The sequence below is a fragment of the Protopterus annectens genome, chromosome 12.part0, assembly GCF_019279795.1.
Source record: "Protopterus annectens isolate FY-2018-M chromosome 12.part0, PAN1.0, whole genome shotgun sequence".
Lineage (NCBI taxonomy): Eukaryota > Metazoa > Chordata > Ceratodontiformes > Protopteridae > Protopterus > Protopterus annectens.
In genome coordinates, this window is record NC_056746.1 from 1,167,863,680 (window position 1) to 1,167,888,329 (window position 24,650).

Consider the following 24,650-nt stretch of genomic DNA (forward strand, 5'->3'; position numbering starts at 1 on the left):
GGGCAGAAAAAGGAATGTACATGCATTATTGTAAATGTTTAAATATATATGTTTTAACAGAGGAGACTGGAAGAAAAGAGGTTAATCTCAAACTTTAAAAATAGTAAGAAATTAAATTACTGGGCCTAGGCCATAAATATGTTATCTTACAATTTTGAATGAAGCTAGAGACACAAAGTCTGTAAGAAGCATGGTTTGTTAGTCTCTGTAGGAAGTGCAGAGGTTTGTAATTGTTTTATGACTTCTAAATCTGTACCAGATCTGAGCAAAGCTCTTGTGTGTGTACTATCGACATGTAGGTGCTAAATACTGGCAGTTTCTAGCATGGGAACCAGAAATCAGATGACCAAATGTATGTGATGTCATTCTATATGGAAATAATGTTTTAATATTAGGTGAGACAGAAATCTCAATGCAGTCTGTTTCTTGGAACCTGACATAGAAGGATCTCTCACCCACTTCATCTTGGCTTGCTCTGGTAAGTGAAGCAGGGAACAGTAATTCTTTAGATCAGTTAGGAAGATGAAGTGAGATTAGTTAAGTATTGTTTTTCTGTAACTGTCTGAACCTGTCCACCTGTGTTATTTTTAATATTTCCTGTGATTAAAACTCTGGTGTTTACTGTAAATAGATATTCCGCATTTTCATGTTCTTTTATTATTTATTATTAAATATATTTAAACTTTTCTTTGTGGCTGGTCCTTTATTGAATATTTTAACCTTTGAGAATACTTATATCTATTGGTGACACTGTGGCCACTCCTGAAGCCTGACCAACATTACCATTTGTATTAATATTAATATCACTCAGTATAATTGGATACCCTAGTAAGAGCTGTAAAGTAGCTGTCTTTGTAGTGTCTGGTAGCATTGATAACAACTTTATAGTCCGGACAGAAGGGGGCACAGCAGATGAATTTGTGCCAGCCTTTCCCAGGTCTGTGTGTGTATGCATGTGTGTGTGTCTCTGTGTGTCTGTGAAAATCAAATCTCAAAGAGTGTGTGTGTCAGCTACTTGGAGCAGGGACACAAAGCATTGGTTTCACAGAGACAGTGGTGGAGGACTTGGCTTGGACACTTGGCTGAGGACTTAACTCTGCAGCCATGTCAGTGGGGATCCTTAGTGGGGACCTGGGGAGAGACAAACAGAGAAACTCAGATCCCAGGCTGAGTGTGTTTACTGTGTGCTATTAAGGGAAATTGTGCTTGATGCAGACTGCTGCATCTGGAAATACTTGGTGTATCCATTTTTGCCCAAGTGAATGTCCCTTTCCAGTGTCAGTGGTGAGGATTCAGGCTACTTGATTACTGGCTCAGAGTGGGAATGTCACAGAAGGTATACCAACAGGAGCGGCCTTAGGTCAGCTGGTGCCCTTGGCAAAAGGGCTCCACGGTGCCCCCCACCACACCACCTGGTGCCCCCATCCTAGTCTACCTTCACCAAATAAATACTGGAAAAGCGCCCCTACTACAGCGGCACCCTAGGCGGCCGCCTAGTTGGCCTATGCCTAAGGCCGGCTATGACCAATATATTTGAGCTCTGAACCACTCAGGACCTAAGCTTGTCTTTAAGCTTCATTGTATTTTCTGTCTCTTAATCAAATCTTAGGAACATGTTCTATCAGATCACACTGTTTTTGTACTGTAATCCTGCCTTATTAGGATATGGTCATTTTCATTCATTCCATTTCTTTTGTTGATAAAATATGACATTTTGACAGAAAAAAAATTTTGGAACTGTCAACTGTGCTGCCATAGATATTTGTCAATATGATTTTCTTACTCCTTTGGGAAGATCCATTTCATTAAGCTAAAAACTATTCACAAATGTATCAGCATCATGAATTCTTATACTATTGTCAGGACCATTTTTGGAATCACAGTTGAATGAGTCTAGGCAAACTTTGGAACTACACCTATCTCTTTCATTAGTTGATTAGTATTTCTAAACTAGTTTTTATGCATCCTCAACAACAACGTATGTCTGCCTAGTTTGCATATTTCAGATTCTGTCACAGATTATGGTTTATGAAGCTATACTATAAATTCACTGAGAGCTGTCAGGCAAAGGGCACAAGTTATATCAGCTACTGGTATTGGGAAGCTACCACTACTAAGTGAACTTATTAATGTGTAAATGTAAATTAAAATAAATGAATTAAATCTGATCTTGTAAAATTAACAGCTGGGCAGAAAATGAAACCATCTGATTATACAACAGTGAGCACAGCTCTGCAGCCATGATGTTTCAGAATTCACATTTGAATTTTGCTTCCCAGAAAAGTACACTTTTGAGCACATTCCTTTACCTCCACATATATCTGCTCTTCTTCCTGTATTTCTTTGTGTCTTAATTTCATTATATTTCTTAGCACCCACTAAAGTAATGGAGTTACTGCTTTACAACTCATCATTGAGCATGTGTGTGTGTGTGTGTGTGTGTGTGTGTGTGTGTGTGTGTGTGTGTGTGTGTGTGTGTGTGTGTGTGTGTGTGTGTGTGTGTGTGTGTGTATATATATATATATTTAGAGAGAGTGAGAGACAGAGGGGGTATATTTTATTTGTTAGTATCCCTTGGTTTATCTGGGAAAATATGCTACATGGATGGATTATTATCAGATACAAAATGGATGGTAAGTAGTCTTCTGCAAGATTATATGATGTTTAAAGCACCAGGGATTAATGGTTTATTTCATAGCTCATGTTCTAACATCTATGTTTACACAAAACTGTGAAGTCACACTTTCTTAATTCTTGATCATTTTAGCAGAGATTATTTGAGATGGAGGAGTCTCTAGCCTTGTATACCTCTGCCTCAATTTCTTACATGTCTTTTGTAGTTCTGAAGACCCACAACTGCAATCCTCAGACAGGCAGAATTGCAAATCCAAATGTGGAGGAATGTAGTGATGTCAGAGATATTATAAGTTGCAGGGAAGTGGGACACAAACATCCATGTTGAGGAGTAGTGGGCAAAGTCCCCTTTCAAAACTGCTTAACTGGTGTAATAGTGAATTTTGTTATTTTATGTTTCTTTTCTTCATTTCATCCATAGTTTATTTTCCAAAATACTGAGACTTGCATTGCTGACCAGGAGTCTAGATTCTTCTATGTTTACTTTCTAGTCACCATTGCATTGCTGACCAGGAGTCTAGATTCTTCTATGTTTACTTTCTAGTCACCGTAATGTTTTCAAAAATCCATGCTGCTCTTAGTATTTACTTGCACTGGAGGTGCAGAGTCAGGTTGGAAAGTACAAGGGTTATTGCATACCTTTATAGTGATGGTCAAGTCAATAATGGTAATAATAACAACAGTAATAATAATAAAAGCACAGGACAACAATATGTTTTGTTGGTGATCTCCATGCTTATCTATGGTCATGAACTTTGGATAGTGACCAAAATGATGTCAGTATAGATGTAAGCTCTAGAAATGAGGTACTTTTTCTGTTACTGGACTGTCTCTCCATATTGGTAAGGTATTTGGCAGTGTAGAACAATTTCAGAATAAAACAGCTGCTCCTCTGAAAGAAGCCAGCTGAGGCTATGCCCCCACACCCCTCCTAACTATATTAACTCCAGGATTGCATTAGAGTGAAGAAAAGGGCATATATATTTTTTTCTTTTTACATTTGTTGACCGGGAATGTCCGACTGAGCTCACGCAATTTTTCAGCAGAGGCCCGGGGAGAAAAGCTCCAAGTTATACAAAACAATTTAAAACATTAAGATAACAATTGAGATTTACAAGTAAATTTCAGCTCTCATACAGTAGTTACATAACAATACCACAGTAAAAGCAGTGGAAACATAGGAAGTACATTGATTTTTAATAAAAAAGATTTGTAAATCAGAGTGCAGCAGGCAGTATATTACAAAAGCTTAGGAAGTTACAAAGAAGCTAGATAAAAAGCATAGGGTGTAAGCTATTTATATTATGTATTATGTATTTCATAAGCAGTACTTTATAGGTTGTTTGTTGTCAGGGAGGGTGTGAACAGTGGCAGGTCCAATGTTTTCTAAAGTAGTCTTTAGTGGCTGACTTAAATTGTTTAGGGTGTGTAAGGGTCCTTATATGTAGGGGTAGTTTGTTCCATGCAATAGAGGGGTGGTAGCTATATAAGTAGCATCCAGTCTTAGAATTAGGTTTGTAAACATTTAATAGGTCTTGGTTAAGCTTCGGAGATTTCTTGTAGGGAAATAGTGGGAGATGAGGGATGATAGAGCTGGGCAGAAAGCTGGCTGATATAGAATAGAGTGCATACTTTGGAGCAGAGATTGAAGAAGCAGGTGAGGTAGTTCTAGCCAATTCAGATATGTTAGGGAGAGTCAGTGGTGAGATTTATATGTTTTTTGAGGTGCAAATCTGGCTATCTTATGATAGATAGATTCTAGTTTGCTAAGAAGGGAGGAGTTCGGATTTGTGAATATTTAGGAGCAGTAAGTTAGGCAAGGTAAAAGGTAGGCATGAGTAAGGGAAATCCTAGCTTCAGTGGTCAGGGATTTGTTATTCCTATATAGTAGTCCTAGTTTCTGATGTTTTTTTCTGATGCAATTGTTAATGTGTAGATCAACTTTTAGTTGATCGTCAATGGTAATGCCAAGTAGTTTTGTGCTAGATTCTACTTCTATAGGAGTATTGTTTAGGGATATTATGGTGGAGGAAGATTTGATGTGATTTACAGTTTTTGGAAGAAAGAGTAGTAATTTTGTTTTTTGAGGGTTGAGGATGAGCTGGTTATTTGTGAGCCAAGTCTCTACTGAGTTAAAAGATGACTGGGTAGTTGATTGGAGTTCAAAGGGTGAGTTGGCAATACTGATGACTGTAGAGTCATCAGCATACTGAACAATGTTAGACTGAGGGCAAGCAGAGGAAAGAGAGTTGGTAAAGATGTTAAAAAGTAATGGTCCAAGTATGGATCCTTGGGGAACACCCATTCTTACTGGAAGGTGAGTAGATAGTGCAGAGCCCCATCACACTGATTGCAGCCTGTCAGTGAGATAGCTAGAGAGCCAGGCAACTGTATCAGGGGTGAAGTTAAGCTTCTTTAGTTTGTTTAGTAGCAGAGGGTGAGGGACTGTGTCAAAAGCCTTAGATAGGTCAAGGAATAGGCAAGATATGAGCTTATGGTCATCTTTGGCTAGAGTAATAGTGTTGAGAAAGGGTAGTAGAGCTGTGGTGGTGCTATGCAAAGGACGGAAGCCATGCTGTGTGGGAGTGAGCAGGTTAACCTGTATGAGATAATACATAACTTGTTTGTGTATACATTTCTCAAGGACTTTACAGAGAGGGTAAAGAATAGCAATAGGTCTGAAATTAGAGATTTCTGTGGCGTTACCACCTTTATGAATAGGGAGCATGTAGAACTGTTTCCAGATTGATAGGACTTTGGATTCAGAGATGGAGCCATTTATAAGGATAGATACAGGCATAGCAATGGAGTGAGCAGCAATCTGGAGGAAATAAGAAGGGATATCATCGGCAGATACAGGGCATGGTTTGAGCTTAGAGAGTAGAGTTTTGATATAGTTAGTGGGAACAGGTTTAAGGGAAAAGGAGTTTTCTGAGTTAGTAGTTGTAGTAGGTTAAGGGAGATTTAAAATGCTGTTTGAGGGGTTAGGATGAAATTATTTGGAAATTGATTCAATAAAATAGGTGTTGAAGTTATTAGTAGTCTGTTCAGGTGACCTGTCTGGACATGAATTACGTGTGGTCTCTACCTTTTACTTGCCTTACAGTACTCTACACAGTGCCAGTACTTCACTTCAGGCAAGGGATGACCAGGTGAGACTATCATTTAGGCAGGCATTAAGGGTGGTTTGGCATTTTTCTTATATGCTCTGCATCCCTCTGTACATGCTTGGGTTATGATGGATGGAGGGTATGCATTGGACTGACCTTACTGGACACCCCTTACTTTCACAAGAAGCATTGCCAGAAAGCATCCCTGCCCATTCATCTTTGAGCACTGGGGGTGGTTTCCCAAGTCTCAGATGGGGAAATTGCACTAACCCATATGCTTTCCAAATGCGCCCACTCAACTCTCCCCGAGGGAGAGGTAATAAAGCCACGATCCTTTACTCCTCACTCTCCCTGCCTTACTTCTCCAGTGCTGAAGACACTAATTGTACCCCAGTTTCCTGTGCTGGAGTCAGGACATCCTTCTGTGCCATGTGAATAGACATACATTATAGGATTTTGATGCTCCACTCCAGGATATGACATTATACTGTTGCTTCATAGCTTATTATAGTGCTTTAGTATGTGCTTAAACCCTATAATGCACATCTGATTATAGTTTATTGTTCATTTACAGTATGGATCAAAAAGCTATCCAGAACATCAGAAGCAGAGGTGTGGATAATCACAATGACTTCAAATTCACACAGTAGTGAGACACTACCATCTAAAGGTTTTTTAAACATGATCAATGGACCTGGATTACTTGATTTTGCAGTACTGCTTGACCTGTCTTTGCTAATACTCAGCAGTAGTACTCTAGTAAGTGCAGTTGGGGCACTGCCAGTGCTCTAAGTGAAGATGGGGCACTGCCAGTGCTCTGGTAAGTGCAGGCAGGGCACTGCCAGTGCTCTGATAAGTGCAGGTGTGGCACTGCCAGTGCTCTGATAAGTGCAGACGGGGCACTGCCAGTGCTTTGATAAATGCAGGTGGGGCACTGCCAGTGATCTGGTAAGTGCAGGCAGGGCACTGCCAGTGCTCTGATAAGTGCAGATGGGGCACTGCCAGTTGTACATGGCCTTCTTTTGTTGAGTTCAGCTTTGAATATTCCATCCTTCGCTATATTGTTTAGTCTCATCTGAAAAGGTGTCACCTCTTCTAAACCAATGTGTAATTATAAAGTTAATTACTGTGTAATTAATGACATTATTAATGAAGAAGCAAACAAATAAGGAAATGTTTGTTTTAAAGATATTTTAAACTCAATACAGGAAATCACAAGCTATTAAAGTAGTCAAAAAAGCCCTAAAATTGAATTCCATATTCTAAAGCTTAATTGAATTTCTGCCTGTATGCAGTGTTTGTTGCCTTCTAGGATGTGAGTATTTTTACATTCTGAACTAGTATTAAGATCTCTGAAAACAAACTTTTAGCCAAGATTACTGGAAACTGAAACATTTTTATTCTTCAAATGTGCAAGAGACAGTTGTGCAGAAGTAGGTCTTTGATGTTTACGGTTATCTTAAAGTTTAAGGATAACTTTAGCAAGGTACAAGATTAAGAGAATGTTTTAAAAGAAGAACTATGTCTGTCAATTAAAGCAGAGGATTACATTTCTAAGCTGTTAAAGTCCAGGGTTTGATTCCCTCAGCTTCTATTTGTCCTCCATGTCACTCTGAACAAGTCACTTAATTAGATTGCACTCCAGGGATGAGTCTGATAAAGTTCAATGTAGATCAAAGTTCTGCTCCTGCTTACAAAATAAAATAAAATAATAAATAAATTTAAAATGTAATTCTGTTTATAGAGCAGACAAAGCCTTGAATTATTAGTGATCCAGCTTTAATTAGTGTTTCCAAATGTGTGCAGCTTGTTGTACTGGCGTGCTAAGGATTAGTGCAAGTTTTCAGGATTTGTGGTTTGTCTAAATGTGTTACATATGTTTGGCACCAAGTATAGTGGTTAAGTACTAGCCAGGTGAACAGGTACACCTCGACCATACGTCTTCCAGCACTGATCACCTTTATCAGGAATTTCTTGCACTTGACATCTTGATAAAGGTTCTGATGCATTATTTTAAAGAAACACTTGATGAAAAAAATGTACTGCTCTGGTTCTTTTACAGGAAATGGTACATGAATGCAAACTCGTCTACTTTCATTTTCCATTCCTATGGCAAATTATAAGTGCACACCATGGATTCATTGTAGTCATAGGCTACTATAAGTTTATGAGCAGAGCTTAACAGGGAACACTGCTAAAAGACAGAAAAATCATTGTCATACCTACAGTAATCAAAAAGAGTTTTTAAAAAGCATAAAAGAAAGATAGCGTTACAGTCCACTTAGGTAAGGAGTTCTTCAAGACTAAAGCCCTGTTAGGGAGAAAAAAATAATTTTCTTGGTTTACTTTTAAATTAGTTTAATTAAAATGTTAAATTATATATTAGGTATGTTGTGTGCTTAATATGTATATACCATGTTTGGGATTTGCCTGTATTTCTCTGATGATTAGTGTCAAATGACAACACAGTACATTTAATTTTCTACTGTGGTGATAGAATACAACATTATATTACAATATACGAGTAGTAAATATGGAACATTATTCATCCAGCTAAGTGCAAGAGATTTAGAGGTCATGGGCCATTTTGGAGAATGCAAACTGTGTACAATTCACCCTACAAAGTCTGCAGTCACCAAACCAACACTTTCTCACTTAGTGCTTACTCAAAAATCTAAAAATCATAACGGTTACTGCCTATATTCTGTATACGTTGTTAAATTATAGGTCTGTCTTCCAACAAACATCTGAAATTTCTCATGTCAACTATAATTTAAAAGTTCATTGAAAATATACCTGCCAGAGAAACTGTCTGGAATATGTAACACTCTGATTACTATGCCCACGTCTTAGTTTTATCCCATCTATACCTCTCAGTAAAACAGCGCTACTATTGAACCAACGTCAGTACTAAAGTCTTCTTCTGCAGCCAAATCAAGTAAGTATTACAAAATCCTTATAGTTTGTCTCCTGTTTACAGGTCTCAGGTGAATAACTGTTTGGATATAATGTGCATTCACCTCATCTGCAGTCTGTGTAGTCAAATTTCACTGTGACTTTATATTTAAATTGCAAAATAATTCTGAATGTTCTATGGATATGTTTGCCTTTAGAATGTTTTAAATTATATATACCTCAGTATTATATAGTAGGCTTATTGCCCTTGCAAATGTATATAACGAGGAGCTTTTCTTCCTGAGTCTCTGCTGAAAGATTTTTGCCCAGTCAGACTTTTCTGGTAATCAAAGGCAAATAAATAAATATGTATCAAATTATAAACATTATAGTCAAAGAGCACAGAATTCTGCAATATACATCTAGATGTCACCTACTGGTTCTTTTACCAGCGGTGCTGTACAGTCAGCCATGTGCTAATAACATTTGTTTATGTACAAATTGAAGCTGTAAATGTGGTGACTTAAATGTGGACTGGATAGGTTTATCTGAGAATAGGTTTATCTGAGAATCCCTTTCATGATAAAAGGCACACCTATTTCTTCCTTTGTTGCAAACTCTAGAAACAAAAATGCTGACAAAAGTAATTTTTATGCATTACATGCTACTACGCTGATTTCTTGATTTTAATCAGAAAATTTTGGATTGTAGAAAATTCAAGGATGAATGGAAAAAGTTTAATGTAAGGAAGGGATCCTCAGCAAGTGGAACATCTGGAAATTGTGTGTCTTTATTTGTAGAATTAGTCACTCTTCCTTTTAACAAGTATATATATATTTTTTTGTTTTGTTTGGATAGCAGAGAAGGACAGAGAATTAAGGAAAGCAAACCCAAATTTCCCACCACACCACCAATTAGCTCATGTGTTGAATGCTCTATATTGCAAAACACTTTGGCAGATTCTGCATCTGTGCTCATCTTTATGAACTGGGTGTAGTGCTTAACGACAGGAGGCAGTTAGAGAGATGCCAGCATAGTCTCTGTCTAAGTGGAGTTGAAAAGTTGACAAATAGGAAAATTGTCCGTTGCCAGAAAGTTATGCACATATTTAGAAAAAAACATAAAGGTAATAGAAATACAAAAAAAAAAGTGCTTAATTTGTACACTATGTCTGCTGAACAAAGTTTGATTCCCATTGCCTGCCATCACTTGCAGTCTAACTCAGAACATATGATCTAACTATTGAAAAGCTCTTGGTCATTCTTAAAACTGATAATTTTGTATAGTGGATTTTGTTAGGTTAGTAAAGATTAATTAGCCATCCAACTAATTTAGAAGTTAACTAAATATTAAAGACGTAGGTTATCTCATAGCAGTTTTTGCATGGCAGCATGATGTAACAATAACTGCCTATTCTTCAGTATGGAATTTTATTTGTTTCCTCATAGCTATAAATGCAGTTCATTGAGATGGCATTCACTATTCTTGTCTTGTGGACTAAATTGAGTCTAAGGAATGTAGGTTCAATTTCTGGATTTATGGAATGTATGCCAGTGGGCTACCAGATTAAATCCACTTCTGCAAAGTCACTACATATGGTATAGCGGCTGACACCATCTGTATCTCTGTACACTTTAACTCCAGTACAATGAGCTATACTGCTCCCTATTGTAATTCTGAGACTCATAAGTGCAAGCCTGGAATTATGGAAAACAAAGTCCAAAATTACAGGAAAGCAGTGAATGCAAAACATGTCAGTTCTTCTTTAAATGTCCAAAGTACAGGAAAGCAGTAGATGCTAAACATTTGGGGGGTGGGGGGCAGGCCCCTCTGCATCACTCCAATATGGTGGACAAGCCCCACCCACTCCCTGAGCTTATATGTAAATCCACATTTTCGGTCATTTGGGCTTGCAGTTCCAGGACTTGCAGTAATGGGTCTTAGAATATGAAATGGTCACTGTACTGCCATTGCATGCTGTAAGAGTGTGATGCAGGACTGGGTTTATTCATTTTAAGTTTGCAAATGTAGCTGTATTTTGGTCTTATTTACATTACCTTCTTGCTCACAAATGAAAAAAAAATTGCAAGTACTATAATCTAACCTGTTTAACTGAGGCAGCAGTCATGAAGGATAAAAGAACATATTAAAACAATATTAAATGAAAATGATACAATATTGTTACCAGTGTTATCAAATGCCTAATTAAATGCATCAGCTTTATGCTTCAGAGTAACAGCAGTGGTAAACACCACCAGGATAATGAAGTAGTAAATAAGAGGGGGGGGGGGGGCATTTATTTAGCAGTACACCAATGCAAAGTCTGCTAATTGTGCCAGCTTTTTCACAAAAAAATCTTAAATGTCGTCACTGGTGCAGATTTGATTAAACTGCAACTAGTTAATTAGGTATAATTGACTTAAAACTAAATTATAGTTTCTAAAACCACAGTCTCCATGTGGAATGTAGTTTGTTAAATAGCAGTATTTCTAAATGAGGCATTTCTTACTCCTGGCATGTAGTCAGAGCTGTAGAGTTGGTGGTTATTTTGCATGAGTATCCTTGACTGCAGGGAAGCCCCAGTTGTGTTCTTGGTTTGAGTTTAGTTGTTTTGTCCCATACTGACTCTTTCTCTACTGGTGTAGCAATACTCAGGCAGGCTGTTTCAACTAAGTGTTGCAGTACAAAGATGTTTCAAGACTCCGGCATTGCTATAAGGCAAAACACGTTTTCTGCTGACAGTAATCTGGGTTGCTTTTGCTTGCTTTTCTTCCTTCCTTCTGCCCTGTCAAAGAAGCAGGAACTGTTTGCATTGCACCTAGGTCCAGTACAGGATTTAGAATTTCTGGCAAAAGCACTACATGTAATTCGCAGTTGTATTTCCAGATTATGAGGTCATTACAGTTTGTTTCTGAAGTACAGGTGTTCTTATATCCTAATAACAACAAACTAGGTTTGTGTACAACACATTTGCTTTTTTATTTGTAAGGACAGGTAGCAAGCAGTCAGTGTCACAAAAAAGTACACCATTATTCCAACAGTTCCCACATGTACTTTAGTGTTTAGATGGAAACATTATGACTCTTTAAAACTGTCTTCTGACTGCCTTTGAAAACGAAGATGTTTACCGTTGTTGGCTCAAGTCAGTGGGCCATAGGGACTAATAAACAGGACTGAAGTACAGCAGATACAGTGTTCACAAAAAACAAGTAGTTCTTGAATATTCATAGAATACTTTCAGTGCCCTGCATACAGTATATTTATTTGCCAGCAAGATTCTGCAGGTGTTTTCTGGTTTCCATGACCTTTATTTTGCTAGAGCTTGGGTTAAATGATTATACTGACTGTATGTGTGAGTGTGTATATGTGTGTGTGTGTGTGTGTGTGTGTGTGTGTGTGTGTGTGTGTGTGTGTGTGTGTGTGTGTGTGTGTGTGGGTGTGGGTGTGTGTTCAGATTAGAGATAATGGGTTCTTCTAGCCTCAGCAGTTTTCATGCAGGACACTGTTCTGCATGTATTTTTTTCTTATCCTGACTGACTACAGTGATAGAAATGGAATTTATTTTGTATTTCTGTACATTCTTTAAACAGTTCGAAGCATGCAGGCAGGCAGGCAGTTTACTTTGTTAATCTTGGTGTCACACTCTCTGGATACTGAATATTTAGATTATTTTTGCCATCGTTTTGCACCTTCCAACCATATGATTTAAGGGCTATTCCTGGGGCCAGATTACAGTAAAGGGAAGCTGTCTAGTTTGGGTTATCGTAGTAGTAGAGTTCATTCCTGAGCTCAGGTGCATCCAAACACAGAACAAAACCCTAGAGGGCACTGGCTTGCATGTCCCAGGTGTTTTTTTCCTGGACATGCAGACAATGCTGCATAGATACAGTAGTGCAGCCTTTTCACGTCGTCTTCATTGCTTATAGTGAATAAAGAAAATTTTAACAGTAAGCTAGGAAGAGCTAATACTAAATTCAAAAATAAATACTTACATTTTCACAAAATACCTTTAAGTCTGACAGATGGTGCAGAGGATAAAGTTAAGATCTATAGTTTCTGTGGTGCAGGATGTGATTCCCTCAGCCCTAATTTGCCTATTGTGTGACCTTGAGCAAGTCACTTAACCAGATGTTGCCCTTGAAAAGGGACTGTGAGTCCGGTGTACCTACCTGGTTAGCAAAAATAATTATTATTATTTAATGGCAGAATATGAATAATTACATTGACCAGCTATATCAGATAAGTCTGAAGTGCAAAAACTAGGGAATTACATGATTCCTTACTTGGATACAAGTTGTATAGTTACTCCCTTTGGTATGCATTGAAGCCATAATGGGACACTTTGGTGCCTATATGATTTTTCAAACACAAGCGCTACACTTCACATAAAAACTGTATCAGATTACTTTTGCTTGATGGCATAAATAAAGAAATAATCCTATCTAGTGTACATTTTAAGTCCATTTGGCTTTCTCCTTTCTCTCCGTCTCTCACCCCTACATCTGTCCTGAGACCTATTGAATGTCTCAATGAGTTTTCGTTCCACCACTCATTTCATTAGTCTGTCTCTTTGACCTACAGCTCACTGACTGAACAAGTACGCTTGCAGATCCAGGAAACAGTTGAAGCCCTCAATCTGCTGCTTGTGCCCCTCCCTCCCTGCATATGACATCCTTTTCACATCTCCCTGACATCTGACATAATCTTGTACCACCACATACTGATCCATCTGTTTCTTCATGCTTCTACCATGACCAGCTGTAGCTTCTTGGGCCTCTGCTCATACCCCTTCCACTCTATCCCCTGCACCTTGTGATGGCTTTTCACCAGACTCTTTCCAGCAGTATGATGTCTCTCTCCCTGTCTGTCCTCCAGAACAGAACACAGTGTTCAAGGTGTGACCTACCAGGCCAGGTACAACAGGAGAATTGCCTCCTTACTTCTGGAGTCTATCATCTAAATGTTCACAAAAATATTCTTTGGCAGCCCTTTCCAGGTGTGATTAACTTCCTCAGATCCTCCTTCTGCTCTGTTACCATTAGTTGATAATTCACACCAGGGTTGCTGTAGAAGTACTAGATCAAGACTTATCCCGCAGCACACTAGTTGCCATTTTCAACATTCTTAAATTTTCCTTCTCGCCATAACAGCCTTCTGTGTTCTGCCCATCAGACATCCATTTCCTGTCTTGGCCTTGCCCTTAACTCATAGCCGGCTTTAGGCATAGGCCAACTAGGCAGCCACCTAGGGCGCCACCCTAGCAGGGGCACTTTCCCAGTATTTATTTAGTGTAAGTAGACCAGGATGGGGGTGGTGTGGTGGGGGGTGCCATGGAGCCCTTTTGCCTAGGGCACCAGTTGATCTAAGGCCGTTTCCGTAGCAGCTGCCTCTTAATGAGGGTGAAACAACAACCTATCCCTTAACACTTTCTGGAAATCATGCCGACGTGTCTGTTAATATATGTGGATGTCTCTACAATAGTGTAATCCCTTTGAGCTTGTATGCTGTGATTGTATTTAAACATTCAAAACTTTTCAAATGAGTAACAGCCCAGTATATTTAGTTGTTTCACTGCCTTTTCCAAACAACACCTTTTGCAAAAGTATTTCTTACTTCTATTCACATCACCAGTATCTAACCTACCTCTAAATTAAACTAAACCAAACAAAATAATATACATTACTCAATAAAATAAAAAGGCACGTATACAAGAGACAAACTGAACGTTTAATATAGTAAGCGCTTTCATTCAAATTTAATCTAAGAATTTCATCAGACTACTGCTATAGTATACAATGATTTGCAAACAGTATGTTAAAACTTTAGTGAGTTAAATGTAAGCTGACAAAATATTACATTCAGTACCAAGCATACCTCTCAACTGTACAGATTTTCGCAGAATGTCCAGATTTTTGCCTCATATTTTTGGTCTGTTTTTAAAAAAAAATGTGGTTTTCTGGCAAATTAGCTGCAAATCATTAAATATTAAAGTTAAAAAATAATGACAGACATTTGAGTTTCAGACTTCATACCATTCAAAAAACCCATGCTAATGTAAAACCTGTTATTCTAATAACTTTTTAAGTTTGTAAGAGCAATATTTTAAAAAAGTCCCTATTTTTGGGCCTTTGTCCCACTTTTCGTTATGGCTTTGTCCAGATTTCTTGCTTTAAGAGGTTGAGAGGTATGGTACCAAGCTTAGAGTCAGCAGATTTGCCATTAATAAGCTTCTCTAGCCAGCAACTGCTGTCATATTCACTCTTTTTATTGTATTAATTTATTTTAATTTTTAACCGTGGTAGACTGCCAAGCCACCGGGATAATCATCAAGCTTAGCCTGAGGGAAATACAGAAAGAAAAACAAATGATCAGCAATTACATACTAGTAAAAGTAAAGACAGGTGAACCGTTTAAATAAAACCAATCAACAAATCAAATTGAAAAAAAAAGTCTAATTAATTGTTTATGAATTCATTAATAATCTAACAAAGATTTAAAATACTTCATGCAGATAAAACAAATATTTCTTCCAGTTAATAAAATCAGTGAATAAATAAAAATGAGTACCTGTAGTATAACCAGTAAAATTAATAAACCCAGAAATAATACAGTTAATATAAACATGGAATAGGCTTCTTAATCAATCAGTAATAAAGTCTGTCCAGCTGTAATATTAAAGTACTAGTTATGGAAATTCTGTTATTAATACCTGGCAGGCTTGTGATATTCAAAAGTACCTGCCAATGCACTTCCCTTAATTCCATATAGGCAGACCAATTCTCAGCAATGGTATTGGGAATTACCTTTTCCAATATAAAAAATAAACTTTTTAGAATTTGAATATTCCTTAGCATGCTTTATAAGTGAATTTATCAGATCCCCTTTTTTATAGCATATGTATGTTGATAAATTCTAATTTTAAAGCCTTTCCTCTCTTGACAGTACAGAATGCTGGACAGACTGTACATTGACCTATGTATACTACACCTCTAGAATTACAAGTATACCTTCCCCTTCACCCAATAACAGTGGGATGATTCCTAGTAGTAATATTAACACCAGCATTAATATATCAGCACTGGGAATATGAACTACACCCTGTCATTCCTTCATTGGTCCAAACTGAAGATGAAGTGAAGCTTTGAGTTTCAAAATATGATTTCAAATTCTTACTTTTCTGTAGCCCAAAACTGGGTGTGAACCCAACTTTTCAGTGAGACCTTCAGTTTCAAATACCCCTTTCCAGTTCTTTTTGAGGATACTCTTACCTGAATCACTAACAGTATTGCATGGTAGTACCATCCTCTTAAAATACATTCTCACCAACTTAGTAGTCTGAAATATGCCAGGAGACTTTAAAATGGACAACATAATTGATCCCTATATATTTAATACATATTCAGCTGTGGATTCTACAAGAATTTTGGGATACATTCTGTCCAAGAACCTCTTTTACATAAAGTCAGTTTTTTATCATAATTGCAGTCTTCAGATACAATCTGGGAAAGACTATCTGCCCTTTTATTGGGTAATTTTTTTGCCAAGGCAGATGGTAACTGATGTAATACAAAAGACTGTTAGAATATGTTCTTTCCCTAAAAAATAGTATATTCAAACCTTTTGTACTGTGAATTCTTGTAAACCATCATATCCAAAAATTAAATTTATATGAATCAGTCCCATGTGTAAAATATAAACAATTAGTACTGTTTATATAATCTAAAAAAAAATGTAGCACTGCCAGGGCTAGCCACCCAGCGGAGCAAGCCTTGGTTCTAGATTATTGTCACTGTTATAGTCACACCCCAAACCCATGTGGAAAATGGGAAAAGGGGTTGTGGATGGGTGGGTAGTGAAATGAGGTTATGAATATGGAAAAGCATAAGTAAGGTTGATGTGCCATAATAGTACCCAGTCATACTTAGATAAGATACAAGAATCCAGTATGTAAGGTTGGCATGTGAACGTACTCAACATAGTAACATTTAGATATAGTGCAATAATTCAACAGTGGCAATAATATAGATGAAAAAAGCAAAACAATGTGTAATATTTACAATAGCCATTAATGAAAAGAAGGAAAAAAACAGAGGATAGGTTGGGGGGGGGGGGGTTGGCATGTGCACGTACTCAACATAGTAACATTTAGATATACTACAATAATTCAACAGTGGCAATAATATAGATGAAAAAAAGCAAAACAATGTACAATATTTACAATAGCTGGAAATGAAAAGAAGGGAAAAAACAGAGGATAGGTTGGGGGGGGTTGGCATGTGAACGTACTCAACATAGTAACATTTAGATATAGTTCAGTAATTCAAGAGTGTCAATAATATAGTTGAAAAAAACAATGTATAATATTTACAATAGCCATTAATGAAAAAAAGGGAAAAACAAGAGGATAGGTCGGGGGGGGGGGTAAAAAGTTTTTTTTTAGCAAGCAGTAATGCCTGATGGGATGCGTATTATTAGAAAAATAATTTTTGGAGTAATAATGCCACCTGGATGGTGTTTTGTGACCAAATGCTACAGGACCGAAATACTGTATTTATACAATAGGCTATTAGTTAAATTGTTTCATATTTGCTTTTTTATCACTGTATACATTTTTATATTTGAGATATAAAATAGTTCCACTGTCTAATGTTTCAAAGTTGTTGTAGAATATCTAATTGTTGTTTAAGGAAGTATTTTATTTCCAAAATATAAGTTATATAAGTATTTAATGTAAACAAGTACAAATCTTCTCCCTCCCTCTTTCACACACATACATACAAAAAGTCATGCAGATACACATGCAGAGGCATTGACAGACACACACATACACGAATGCACAGAAACACACACATGCACACACTCACAAACATATACATAGAATTACATAGACAGACACACACACACATATATACATACGCACACACACGCACACGCAGACGCACACACACACACACACACACACACACACACACACACACACACACACACACACACACACACACACACACAATAGAATGGTGTCCTGGGCAGCGTTATTGTTAGGGGATTTATGACTGCAAGAGAGCTCATTTTAAGCCAGAAGTGTTTTGGTGAATGTAGTAAAGTAGCTAGCATTGATCTGAGAGGTTTGGTGTTGTCCCTTCTGATGACCATTTTTGCAAAGTGACAGAGAGGGGTGAAATATTCCTGGTGGTTAATCATGGGTTTTGTTTTTATTTCTGCCAGGATTCTTCACATCATTTTAGCAGACATTGTAATTCTTTTGTAAGCAGATCAGTTTTGTTATGTTCGAAAAGTTTATTGATTATTGGGAAAATTTTGTTTTATAGGTTAAGTAGACAGTGTGATTGGTGTTCATCATTGGAATTAAGGTCTTGGGTGAGAAGATAGGCAGACAGTCTACTGTGGAGAGGTGTGATTTGAGTTTGGAGATGCTAGTTTGTGATTTGCATCTCAATGTGACCACTCTAGGGTGAGGGATATTTTACTGAATGGTTGTGTATATGTATATTGAAGGTGATGGAGCCATGGTCACTGAATGGTCAAAATGGTGGATGGTTGGTTTGCTACTGGGAGATCAAGGAGTGAATGATGATTATTGATGAGGTTTGGAGAGTTGGTAACCTAATGAGTTGGATGACGTCCAGATCTGTAAGAAATAATTTTACATAATTTTGGAATAGTTCATAATAATAATTGCATTACGGATAAAGGTGAGATTATGCAAAGAATTAACAATTGGAATGAGGATGCCGAAGAGAGATGGACTGTAACAGTATAAATATAAAATTCCTGAACACTGTGTTCATAAACAAATCATGGCCTGTCTCACTCAAGAAATCCTTATCACTCCTACCCAGAATGGCTTCTGCCCCCACCACAGCACCACTGCGGCACTTATTTCCATTACAAACTCCATCACCCTTGCCAAAGACAATAACAAACTAGTGTCCTGCCTCTTCTTAGATCTCTCTAAAGTCTTTGACACCGTCTCTCACTCCATCCTCCTGTCCAAACTGTCTCAACTCAACCTCTCCCCAACAACTATCTCCTGGTTTAACAGTTACCTCACAGACAGACAGCAATCTGTCAAATGGCTCTCTGTTGTATTCCCCTTTCTCCCCATCAAAATGAGCATCCCACAAAGCTCAGTTCTAGGCCCCTTTCTCTTTAATGTCTTTACTAACTGACTCCACACTTCCTGTCCTCAGTCATCCCTCATACAGTATGCAGACGACTCAGCAATCATCTCCACTGCTGACAATCCCTCTGACCTGCATATCCTGACACAAACATCTTTCAACCTCACTGAAAAATGGCTTATCAACAACCAACTCATACTTAACCCTAAAAAGACTAAACTATATCTTTTCCTCCCTAAATCTCTCTACCATCTTAAATCTTCTTTTTCCATCTTTTCCCTTAACAGCACTACTATCACAGCCGATGCCCACACCAAACTCCTTGGTGCAATCATAGACAACCAACTTCAATTTGACCTCCATGTACATCATTGTATCAAGAAAACCCACCAAAAGCATGGCCTTCTTTATAGAAATAAAAGATTCCTCACACCTAACTCCAGAATCTCACTAGCCCAAGCTTGCCTTCTCCCTCATTTATTCTACAACTCACAAATCCTAACTAACTTACAGTCTTCACTACTGTCCAAACTCGAAACTACCTACAACAAAGTAGCAAGATTTGCAGCTATTCTGCCCTTAAAATCCCACCACTGTCATACTCTCCATACTTTTAACTGGCTGGAGTTTCCTAGCCAACTCTTATTTATACAACTTCTCGCCATCCATTCTATCCTGAACCAGCCCTCCTCCTACCCTAACCTATCCTCTCTTGTCTCCCTCTATAACCCCCCCCCCCTTGATCCTGCAGAAGCTCTGACCAAAGTTTCTTACAGATTCATAAACCTAAGAAATCTACTGGATGGAATCTCTACAGCTACTTTCCCGCTATCATGGAACAAGCTCACTCTGACCCTCAGATACATTTCCCATGCCCATGAATTCAAGAAAACGCTTAAAAATTACCTAAACAGCACCCGGTCTTGTCTCTGCAATCATCTCACTTGAATGCTCCCCTCTCTCCCCCTTTACTCTCCTTCCTCTCCTTTCTTATTCCTCCCTTTCCCCTCATGTTTCCAGCACTAACCTCCTTACCAGTGAAGTGACAGTCCCCTAGTACTAATCACTCTCCTTCACTTCCTAATTTCTGGATACATGATTCCTGTCTCCAGACTACAAATGCCTTATATTTAATACTCTCACACACCATTACTGCTTAACAATTACTATCATAGACCAAATGTATTTCTTGCTGATTTTTTTTTTACTCGTGCCTAAATGAACTACTGCTTAATTACTCTGTTGTATATATTTTTTTGTTCTGTACTTTAATCCTGTAATTTTTTGCATTCTTACTAGAAAATATTAGGGTTCAACCAAACACCCTAATAATAGGCGATTTCAACTACCCCACCATTAACTGGGAAAACTACTCATGCACCAGCTCCTTCACTCAATGCTTTCTGGAATTCATAAATTCCAATGCCCTGGATCAACGTATCCACACCCCCACCAGGGGCAACAATATCCTAGACCTAGTCGTTACCAACATGAGTGACCAGTGTTCCACAGCTGAAGTCAACTCCTCGTTGGTCAGATCCGACCATAAGCTAATCACCCTAGATATCCACATCCCACCCCCCATTAAGGAAATCACTGTAAAAAATGTCTCCAAAGCCAACGTCCTGCTTCTTAAGACAGAAGTAGTGAACTTCATGACACCCATGCAGATGGACAATACAGTTACAACTGCTGAATCCTACACAAATGAACTCTATAAGCACTTACACAAGTGCATGGATCGTGCTATCCTAAACAGAACCAAGACGCTATCCTCCAAAAAAAGGAAGCCAGTCTGGTGGTCCCCTGCCATAAATAAATTCTACAACAGAAGGAAGAAACTGTTGCAAAAGAGAGTAAAATCCCATGAGTGGAGGAGTTCCATGGACAGCCTCAATAAGAAGCTGAGATCCCTTATAAGATCTTCCAAAGCTAGCTACGAAAACAAAATTGCCACTGATTCTAGGGACAACCAGAAAGCATTCTATAGCTATGTCAAGAATCTCAATGGCAACACCCAGATCTGCTCTGAGTTACAGCACAATGGCACGAAACTTACAGAACCAACCGATATTGCCAATGTGCTGGCAGATAGGTTCAGTGCTAACTTTAACCCCCCCTCACCCCCTAAAGGCCCCATATCGATACATGAAGAATGCAGAGTCCCTGTAATCACAACTATGCAGGTAAAAGGTGCACTCTCTGAAGCCAAAAACACAGCATCCATGGGACAGGACAACATCCCAGGCTGTGTTTTACACGAACTTCAGAATGAACTGGCTCCCCACCTAAGCACCATGTTCAATCGTAGTCTCACATCAGGCTTTCTGCTCACTGTATGGCTCACAGCAACAGTTATCCCATTCCACAAAGTGGGAGCCACCACTGATCCTGGGAACTATTTCCTTATTAGCCTGACGAGCCTGGTCTGTAAGGCCATGGAATGTATCATCATGGAACTCATAAACAAAGACATTGGTAACCTTCAAACTCTGGACCTCACCCAGTTCGGGTTTGTGAAAGGCAGATCATGCCTCCTGAACCTGATCGACTTCTTTGCGGCAGTCACCAAAGCTGTAGACGAAGGTAAGGTGGTTCACACAGCCTATCTTGACCTCGTCAAGGCTTTCAACACCATCCCCCAGTCTGGAATTATAGCTAAACTCACTAAACTAGGTATAAATCCCTACATCACAAGATGGGTTGCCAGTTGGCTCACTGTTAGAACCCACACTGTAAAAGTTGCAGACTCCAAATCTGACTTCAAATCAGTGACAAGTGGAATACCACAGGGTTCAGTCCTGGGACCTCTCCTGTTTGGTATCTACTTCTCTGAAGTGCAGGCTAACAGAGAAGGCCTTTGGCTAATTAAGTTTGCAGATAACTGCAAACCTAGGAGCCATAGTTGAGTCCCCAAATGATGTGGACATCCTACAGAAGGGCCTCACTGAAACAGATGCCTGGTGTCAGAGCCATGGCCTCAAGCTCAATGCCAAAAACTGCATTGTTATCCCCTTTGGTAAAAACTCTGTACCCATGAACTACCACATAGGCGGCAGCCTACTTAATGCCGAATGTGTGATGAGACCTTGGAACCCAGGTGCACAGTAGTCTCTCCTTTGATAATCACATCGCCACAGTAGTCAGGAAATCCTTCTACATGGCACATCTCATCACAAAAGGGTTCTCATCTAGGAAAAAAGAGGTCATTGTTCCCCTCTACACGACACTCATTAGACCCATTATAGAGTACAACGCCCCTTTTGGAATGTACCTCACAAGACATCTGCAGCAGCTGGAAAGGCCACAGAAGTACCTCACAAATAGGATTACTGGCCTCAAACAGATGCCCTACACTGACCGTCTCAAAAAACTCAAGCTTTATTCCATAGCATATTGCCTACTCCGAAGTGATCTCTGCCTAACATATAAAGCTATGTCAAACCCAGAGCTGTTCGACATGCTACACCTAAAGAAATCCCAATCTCTCCGAGCTACACGTTCTAGGGACCTAGACCTTGTCACCACAATAAACAGGACATGCTGGAGGGATAGATTCCTGTCCCAGAGACTTCCCATACTCTGGAACAAGCTACCCATCTATGTCAGGCAAAGTTCCTCATTAGCACTCTTCAAGAAAAATCTTGATAAGTGGATGGGAAATAGGAAAGACACCCTGGGGATCACTTCTCTGGCTCTACTCGACAGGGGCACAGAAAAATAACTTTCTTGGGTGACGTAAGCTAGGGAACCTTGTTGGCTAGGCTTACTTAGGCCCTTGAGCCGATAGCCTAGTACCTACCTATGAACCAATGATTTTACTTCAGTTTGATAAATTTCTTGCTTGATTGTACTGTGGAGCTATTTTCCCCTTCCCTCTGCTATAAAAGGGCACTATGTGAAATAAATAATAAATAAATAGTTAAATTTAAATTGAGAAGTATTAAATGAACTTTGATAACTAGAAACATAATGGCAACTTGTTAGACTGCCATAGCAAGTAGTTGTAATATTGCAGTTTATAGTAGAAAAATTGCAATTCTTCTTTAGAACATTCATCGGCTCACACAATAAATCTGACACCATGGACTTTTTCTAACATTCTGACATTGTTTAAGATACTTCTAGAATGGAAAAGTAAGGAGGCATAACACAAGGTTGATGCTGACTCATCAAATCCCACATGGTGGTTGACCATATGGCATATTTCACTTTACTGGAAATTCCCCTTGTTAAAACTGTACCCTATATCCTTCGCATCTTGTTTTCTTTTTTATCTCAAGCAGATTTACAAATTAATTTTATTTCCTGGCTTTATATTTATGTTGCAAGTTTCTCACAGGCAGTTTCCTCTGAAGAATGTGAAACTAGAATATTATACCATTACCCGACTATGTTTTAACATGTATCACCATTTGTGTTTTAGGCATGATATACTTATGAAAGACTTCTGTACTTTTACTTGAAGAGAGAATTACATTCACAAACGGCTTCCTGAGATGTTTGAATTTTAGCTTTAATACAGGAAATTGTTTCTTGCTCTCTGCTGTCTTCCTGTCATTTCTTGATGCGAGTTATTTTTCATTATGGATGAGCAATATAAGCTGTCAAATGTTCTGCATGTCTTCTTTATCAAATTCACTGGTGTGCATTATAATCACATTGTCAGCACCAGATTCATCCCTTTTGAATGATACCAGAGAGCTGTCTAAACATGCTTCTCGACCTCTTAGCTCAGAAAATATGGACAAAGCCAAACACAATAGGTGGACAAAGGCACAAAAATAAGGACAGATTTTAATTATTACTCTTATAAACATAGAAAGCTACTTGAATAACAGATTTTATTAGCACATCATCAGAAGGATATGAAGTCTGAAATTTAAATGTCTGGCATTCATTAGTGACCAGTTTTCATTGATTTGCAAAAAAAAACAAAAAACAAAAAAACACAGATTTTATGAGTAACAGACCAAAAATATGAGGCAGAAATCTGGACAGTTGAGAGGTATGTGTCTAAAATTAACAAAATTATATTTGTTGCCAAAATGTAAATATTGATTATGTTTAACTTAAAAAAGTTTGCTGACGTGTTTTTCAGTGAAGTTCATTGGCGATTTATTTATTTATTTATTTGTTTATCCTGTGTTGACTGGATTAGTTCCACTAAGCTAGTAGCCTCTTTTCAGGGAAGACCCGAGGTGGTATTTATACTAGTAGGGGGGATTTTGCCATGGTATTGGGAGACTCCCCCTACTCTTTTCGATAGGTGCTGTGGGATCTTTTACATCCATCTGAGCTACCACCAACTCAAGCAGCTTGAGCCTTGTCGGGGCATTTGCATTCTTTTGCCAAAAGTAAAGCAAACTTCACATCAGTGGTTCATTTGGGAGGGGTGGAATAAAATGAAGAGATGAGTTTGCTGCTAAAGATTATGGAAAAAGCTGTGTTTAATCCAAAATGCAACATGGCTGCAGGTGAAAGAGGAAAGTAAGGAGCCAATGTTAAGCTTCCCAGAAATAAAGTTGTTTTAAAACAAAAGGGGTAATAGGTAAATGAACACACTCTACAGGCTACACAAAGAAGTACAAGAAATGATTTTTTAGTTAGCAATAGGACCAAGGTATGGGCGAGGTAACTAAGGGAGTTTTAATGGGAGAACTCAGTATGCCAGAAGTGGACCAAATTATTTCCTCTTACAAAGAAGCAAAGGTTAATGGAGTAAGACATTCAGCCTTAACAGGTGTGAACAAAATTTGATGGACAGGACAAGAAAGGGAGAATCCTCATTGTCTTTTGTTCTATGTAGAGGACTGAAGTGGAGGATCTTCAGGTCATGGCTTCACTGGCTAACAGTGACCTTCAACAG

The 24,650-nt window shown here is 38.4% G+C and overlaps 1 protein-coding gene across 1 annotated transcript in view; it reads left to right on the plus strand.

Moving 5' to 3' along the window:
- The window catches only part of KIAA1755 (KIAA1755 ortholog), a 986,731-nt gene that overhangs the window by 343,600 nt on the left and 618,481 nt on the right, over positions 1–24,650 (plus strand). The gene's annotated exons all lie outside the window — the stretch shown is intronic.